The sequence below is a fragment of the Mustelus asterias genome, unplaced genomic scaffold (assembly GCF_964213995.1).
Source record: "Mustelus asterias unplaced genomic scaffold, sMusAst1.hap1.1 HAP1_SCAFFOLD_2529, whole genome shotgun sequence".
Lineage (NCBI taxonomy): Eukaryota > Metazoa > Chordata > Chondrichthyes > Carcharhiniformes > Triakidae > Mustelus > Mustelus asterias.
Window position 1 is genome coordinate 19,591 of NW_027592474.1, and position 8,265 is coordinate 27,855.

Genomic DNA, 8,265 nt, shown 5'->3' on the forward strand with positions numbered 1-8,265 from the left:
TTCAGTCGTTGACCCTTGCCCTCAGCTTTTGTGCCCCGCCCCCTTTTTACGTCGCGCGCAGCCACTAGCCCCGCCCCCTTTCTAATCTGAGTGACAACTGGTGCTCGCGCGCGACAAGTTATAGCCCCGCCCCCTTGTCCCTCCAACTGGATGACGCTCTCCTTAACCTTGCCCCGCCTCCCTCCCGGCCCCGCCTTCCCCTCGGCCCCGCCTCCCCCGGCCTATTTCCCCCCGGCCACGCCTATCGGCCATCCGCCAATGTCGCTCAGAGCGCGCTGTCTCCACCCCCAGTGTTTCGTCACTCACAACCACGCCCCTCCCTCACCGCACCACCATCGGCAGCTCTCATTCCTGGAGCACAGCAATTTAGACAGTACCTTACAAAGCGCAAAACCCACAGAACCTTCTTAAAACAGCAAAATGCTCTTAGATTAAATATATTTAATGATTTCAGATAGCTCGCAATGAAATCAAAAAATTCAACGATCTTTAACTCTATCAGCCCCCCCCCTTCGTGTTATGGGTTGGTAGATCCGACTGCACCTTGAAATGAACCGAACTCGGCCGTACCATTCGATATTGGGGGTAGTTTGGAGCATTTGTCCTTTCAGGCAACAAGGTTCAACTAGCTCTGCAAGAGGCACCCTTTAGCGCAGCGGTAATATCCCTACTCCACAACGTGCTGGCCACAGAAGGAGCCAGGTTGATTGCTAGATGACTGGAGGTAGTGCAGAAGGAGGCCATCCAGCCCATTGAGTCGGCATTGACTCTCTGAAGAACATCTTACCTGTGCCCTATCGTCCGTAACCCCACATATTTATCCCGCTAATCCCCCAAGCCTACACACTTAAGGGCCAATTTGGCATAGCGAATTTACTTAACCTGCTCTGACCAAGACCGCAAGAAATTACAAAGAACTTAAGAACAAGGAGCAGGAGTAGGCCAACTGGCCCCTCGGGCCTGCTCCGCCATTCAATAAGACCATGGCTGTTCTTTTCGTGGACTCAGCTCCACTTACCCGCCCGCTCACCATAACCCTTAATCCCTTTATTGTTCAAAAATGTATCTATCCTTGCCTTTAAAACATTCAATGAGGTAGCCTCAACTGCTTCACTGGGCAGGGAATTCCACAGATTCACAACCATTTGTGTGAAGAAGTTCCTCCTCAACTCAGTCCTAAATATGCTCCCCCTTATTTTGAGGCCATGCCCCTTAGTTCTAGTTTTACCCACCAATGGAAACAACTTCCCTGCTTCTATCTTATCTATTCCCTTCATAATCTTATATGTTTCTATAAGATCTCCCCTCATTCTTCTGAATTCCAATGAGTATAGCCCCAGTCTACTCAGTCTCTCCTCATAAGCCAACCCTCTCAACTCCGGAATCAATCGAGTGAATCTCCTCTGCACCCCCTCCAGTGCCAGTATATCCTTTCTCAAGTAAGGAGACCAAAACTGCACACACTACGCCAGGTGTGGCCTCACCAGCATCTTATACAGCTGCAACATAACCTTGTTGTTTTTAAACTCCATCTCTCCAGCAATGAAGGACAAAATTCCATTTGCCTTCTTAATTACCTGCTGTACCTGCAAACCAACTCCTTGAGATTCCTGCACAAGGACACCCAGGTCCCTCTGCACAGCAGCATGCTGCAATTTTTTACCATTTAAATAATAGTCCATTTTGCTGTTATTCCTACCAAAATGGATGACCTCACATTTACCAACATTGTACTCCATCTGCCAGACCCTCGCCCACTCACTTAGATTATCTATATCCCTTTGCAGACTTTCAGCATCCTCTGCACACTTTGCTCTGCCATCCACCTGAGTGTCATCTGCGAATTTTGACACACTACACTTGGTCCCCAACTCCAAATCATCTATGTAAATCGTAAACAATTGCGGTCCCAACACTGATCCCTGAGGCACAGCACTAGTCACTGATCGCCAATCAGAAAAACACCCATTTACCCCCACCCTTTGCTTTCTGTTAGTTAACCAATCCTGTATCCATATTAATACATTACCCATAACACCGTGCACCTTTATCTTATGCAGCAGTCTTTGGTGCGGCACCTTGTCAAATGCCTTCTGGAAATCCAGATACACCACATCCACAAGTTCCCCATTGTCCATTACGCATATAATGTTCTCAAAGAATTCCACCAAATTAGTCAAACATGACCTGCCCTTCGTGAACCCATGCTGCATCTTACCAATGGGACAATTTATATCCAGATGTCTCGCTATTTCTTCCTTGATGATAGATTCAAGCATTTTCCCTAGTACAGAACTTAAACTAACTGTCCTACAGTTACTGCCTTTTGTCTACCTCCTTTTTTAAGCAGAGGCGTCACATTTGCTGTTTTCCAATCTGCGGGAACCACCCCAGAGTCCAGCAAATTTTGGTAAATTACCACTAGTGCTATTTCCCCCGCCATCTCTTTTAGTACCCTGCGATGCCATCAGGGCCAGGAAACATGTCTACCTTTAGCCCCATTAGTTTGCCCAATACTACCTCTTTCATGATAATGATAGTTTCTAGGTCCTCACCTGCCATAGACTTCCTGTCATCAATTTTTGGCATGTTATTTGTGACTTCCATTGTGAAGACCGACACAAAATACCTGTTCAATGCCTCAGCCATTTTCTCATTTCCAGTTATTACATCCCCCTTCTCATCCTCTAAAGGACCAATGTTTACTTTAGCCATTCTTTTTTGTTTTATGTGTTTGTAGAAACTTTTGCTATCTGTCTTTATATTCTGAGCTAGTTTACTCTCATAATCCATCTTACTTTTCTTTATAGCTTTTTTCATGGCTTTTTGTTGACCTTTAAAGATTTCCCAGTCCTCTAGTTTCCTACTAATCTTTGCCACTTTGTATGCATTTTCTTTCAATTTAATACCCTCCTTTATTTCCTTAGATACCCATGGCTGATTATCTCTTTTTCTACAGTCCCTCCTTTTCACTGGTATATACTTTTGCTGAGCACTGTGAAAGATCGTTTTGAAAGTCCTCCACTATTCCTCAATTATCCCACCATAAAGTTTTTGCTCCCAGTCCATCTTAGCCAACTCCTGCCTCATCCCATTGTTGTCTTCTTTGTTTAAGCACAAGACACTGGTATTGGATTTTACCTTCTCACGCTCCATCTGTATTTTAAATTCAACCATACTGTGATCGCTCCTTCCGAGAGGATCCCTAACTGTAAGATCATTAATTATTCCTGTCTCATTACACAGGATCAGATCTAGGATAGCTTGCCCCTCGTACATTCCATTACATACTGTTCAAGGAAGCTATCACGGATACATCCTATGAACTCCTCCTCAAGGCTGCCTTGACTGACCTGGTTTGACCAATTGATATGTAGATTAAAATCCCCCATGATAATTGCTGTACCATTTTTACATGCATCAGTTATTTCTCGCCCCACCATGATGTTATTATTTGGTGGCCTATAGACTACACCTATCAGCCACATTTTCTCCTTACTATTTCTAATTTCCACCCAAAGGATTCAACCTTTTTTTCCATAGAACCGATATCATCTCTCACTACCGCCCTGATGTCATCCTTAAATATCAGAGCTACACCACCTCCCTTACCTTCCTGTCGGACCCTCCAAACAGTCTGATACCCCTGGATATTTAACTCCCAGTCGTGACCATTCTGCAACCATTTCTCGGTAATGGACACCAAATCATACTCGCTCGCAATGATCATAAAATCATAGAAACCCTACAGTACAGAAAGAGGCCATTCAGCCCATCGAGTCTGCACCGACCACAATCCCACCCAGGCCCTACCCCCATATCCCACCCACTAATCCCTCTAACCTACGCATCTCAGGACACTAAGGGGCAATTTTAGCATGGCCAATCAACCTGACCCGCACATCTTTGGTCGGCTTATGATGAAAGTGAGGAGGTGTGGGATAGAGGGAAAGTTGGCCGATTGGATAGGTAACTGGCTGTCTGACCGAAGACAGAGGGTGGTGGTCGATGGAAAATTTTCGGATTGGAGGCAGGTTGCTAGCGGTGTGCCGCAGGGATCAGTGCTTGGTCCTCTGCTCTTTGTGATTTTTATTAATGACTTAGAGGAGGGGGCTGAAGGGTGGATCAGTAAATTTGCTGATGACACCAAGATTGGTGGAGTAGTGGATGAGGTGGAGGGCTGTTGTAGGCTGCAAAGAGACATAGATAGGATGCAAAGCTGGGCTGAAAAATGGCAAATGGAGTTTAACCCTGATAAATGTGAGGTGATTCATTTTGGTAGGACAAATTTAAATGTGGATTACAGGGTCAAAGGTAGGGTTCTGAAGACTGTGGAGGAACAGAGAGATCTTGGGGTCCATATCCACAGATCTCTAAAGGTTGCCAGTCAAGTGGATAGAGCTGTGAAGAAGGCCTATAGTGTGTTAGCTTTTATTAACAGGGGGTTGGAGTTTAAGAGCCGTGGGGTTATGCTGCAACTGTACAGGACCTTGGTGAGACCACATTTGGAATATTGTGTGCAGTTCTGGTCACCTCACTATAAGAAGGATGTGGAAGCGCTGGAAAGAGTGCAGAGGAGATTTACCAGGATGCTGCCTGGTTTGGAGGGTAGGTCATATGAGGAAAGGTTGAGGGAGATGGGCTGTTCTCTCTGGAGCGGAGGAGGCTGAGGGGAGACTTAATAGAGGTGTATAAAATGATGAAGGGGATAGATAGAGTGAACGTTCAAAGACTATTTCCTCGGGTGGATGGAGCTATTACAAGGGGGCATAACTATAGGGTTCGTGGTGGGAGATACAGGACGGATATCAGAGGTAGGTTCTTTACGCAGAGAGTGGTTGGGGTGTGGAATGGACTGCCTGCAGTGATAGTGGAGTCAGACACTTTAGAAACATTTAAGCGGTTATTGGATAGGCACATGGAGCACACCAGGGGATGATAGGGAGTGGGATAGCTTGATCTTGGTTTCAGATAAAGCTCGGCACAACATCGTGGGCCGAAGGGCCTGTTCTGTGCTGTACTGTTCTATGTTCTATGTCTATGTTCTTTGGACTGTGGGAGGAAACCGGAGCACCCGGAGGAAACCCACGCAGACACGAGGAGAATGTGCAAACTCCACACAGACAGTGACCCAAGCCGGGAATCGAACCCAGGCCCCCGGAGCTGTGAAGCAGCAGTGCTAACCACTGTGCTACCGTGCCGCCATTTGTACCATCAACTCATTTACCTTGTTTTGTATGCCACAAGCATTCAGATAAAGTGCCCCTATGCTAGTTTTTGTATCTTCTTTTTGAATTCTAACACTTCCATTAATAAGATCTCCTGAGTTCTCCTTCCTTTTAACTTTTTTCCTGATTTTTGACGTAGTTTTGTCCTCGCACCCTCCTTCTCAGACTCCTTACAAAGGTTCCCATCCCCCTGGCATATTAGTTTAAACCCTCCCCAAGCGCTTGCGCAAACATCAGTCCTAGTTCTGCCCAGATGTAACCCGTCCAATTTGTACAGGTCCCACCTCCCCCAGAACAGGTCCCAATGCCCCAGGAATCTGAAACCCTCCCCCTGACACCATCTCTTCAGCCACATATTTATCCAATATATCCTGTCATTTCTACTCTGAGTAGCACGTGGCACTGGTAGTAATCCTGAGATCACTACCTTTGAGGTCCGATTTCTTAACTTAACCTAGCTCCCTGTATTCTGCTTTTAGAACCTCATCCCTTTTTTTTACCTATGTTGTTTATACATATGTGTGCTACGACCACTAGCTGTTCACCCTCCCCCTTCAGAATGTCCTGCAGCCGCTCGGAGACATCCTTGAACCTAGCACAGGGAAGCAACATATCATCCTGGAGTCGCCTTTGTGGCCAGAGAAACGTCTGTCTATTCCCCTTACAATTGAATCCCCTGTAACTATTGCACTGGCACACTTTTTACCCCTCCCCTCTGCAGCAGAACCAACCGTGGTGCAACGAGTTTGGTTGCTGCTGCTTTCCCTAGAGAGGTCATTCCCCCAACAGTATCCAAAGCTGTATATTTGCTTTGCAGGGGAATGGCCACAGGAGATTCCTGCACTCCCTGCCTATCTCTCTTGCTCTGTCTAGTGGTCACCCATTCCCTTCCTGCCTGTGCAGTCTAAGCCTGTGGTGTGACCCCCTCTCTATACGTGCTATCCACGATACTCTCTGACTCACGGATGCTCCACAGTGTCTCCAGCCGCCGCTCCAGCTCTGAAACTCGAGCTTCCAGGAGCTGTAGCTGGAAACTCTTCCTGCACATATGCTGACCCAGGGGACTGGAACTGTCCCCAGCCTGCCGCATGGAGCAAGAGGAACAAACCATGGCTTGGAGCTCTCCTGTCATGTCTTACCCCTTTAAATTAAACTTTTGAAAGATGTTTTGTTTCAGATTATATCCAATTATCTAGGGCCCTTCTTTCCTGCTCCTTGTTACTACAGAATATAACCTTTTCAAACTAAAAACCACAGAAATTACACAGAAACACTATTGTAGTGTACAACAACTACAATGCCAAGAGCAAAAAGAAAAAATAACACTTACTGACCAATCAGCACTCTCCCTTGTAGCCTCTGTTGCCTGATTCACCTAACTCCCTTTCTTCACCCAATTCCAAAAGCACTCCTCTCAGTCAGGCAGCACTCACAGTGCAGTCAGAGCAGCACTCTGAGGCCTCGGTTTTATAGGCACAACTTACAAAGCCCTGGAACTGGTTTTAACTAGTTGTACAAACAACTAGCCAAGTTCAGTTGAGAGTTGACTCAGCTGATTCTTATTGCAGGAATGCACCAAAGTGCAGCTTTTAACTTCCCAAATAAGAACTAATTTAGCTCACCCTGAAAGCAAGTTTAATGATTACTTACCTCCTTATAACTTAACACTCCTTATTTTCACCCAACTCCAAAAGCACTCCTCTCAGTCAGGCAGCACTCACCACGCAGTCCAAGGGTTGTGAATGTAGCCCAGTCCATCACACAAACCAGCCTCCCATTATTGACTCTGTCTATACTTCCCACTGCCTCGGAAAAGTAGCCAGCCGAATCAAGAACCCCAGGTACCCTGGACATACTCTCTTCCACCTTCGTCCGTCGGGAAAAAGATACAAAAGTCTGCGATCACATAATAACTGAACTGCTTATTCCCTGCTGCCATCAGACTTTTGAATGGACCTACCTTATATTAAGATCTTTCTCAACACCCTAGCTATGACTGTAACACTATATTCTGCACTCTCTACTTTCCTTCTCCCCTATGTACTCAATGTTTTTGTCTGTATAGCACACAAGACGCAATACTTTTCACTGTATTCCAACACGTGACAATAATAAATCAAATCTTTGGACCTTAGTTGGCCAGTCTACCTAACCTGCACATCTTTGCACTGTGGAAGAAATCAGAGCACCTGTTGGTCAGAGCAGGTTAGGTGGATTCGCCATGCTAAATTGCCCCTTAAATGTGTAGGCTCGGGGGATTAGCGGGATAAATATGTGGGGTTACGGGGGATACGGCATAAGTAAAATGCTCTGTTGGAGAGTCAACGCAGACTCAGTGGGCTGAATGGCCAACTTCGGCACTACCTCCAGTCAGGTTAGCAATCAAAATGGATCCTTCCATGGCCAGCATGTTGTGGAGTTACCACTGCGCTAAAGAATGCCTCTTGCAGGAGCTAGTTGAACCTTGTTGCCTGAAAGGACAAATGCAAACTGCAAATAAATGCAGTACCTTATCATCAATAACTGGCCATAACATTTGAACTAGGATTCCAACTATGATTAAATGTATTAAATGTATCCCATGACTTTTCCACATCCCCGAAATATTAGTTGGTCAACACATCCATCCTTTTGATGTATCATGCCTTCCTAGGTCAATTGGAAAGCAAAAAGGGTTATTGTCTAATTGGATGATGCCTGACTGTCGGCCTTTTTTAAACTTCCAATATGTCAATATCTACTAAAGAGAATGTTCAAAGAAAATGATAAAATAAACCCATCTTTTTCAATCGAAAATTGCAAAATAAACCCCTCTTTTTCAATTTGCCAAAAGATTTTCTCTAGGATTGCACACAACTGTGTCCTGGAGATTGATCACCAATTCCTGGAGACTCTTGGTCAATTTTGGAGGGCTAGCAACTGTACAATTGAATTTTGCAGGTGATCTAGAGTTTGGTTAAACAAGGGAGATTTTCAGAAGCGTCTGAAAGATGGAACAAGAGGTATAGAAAGGCGAAGTGGTTTAGGAAGGAAATTG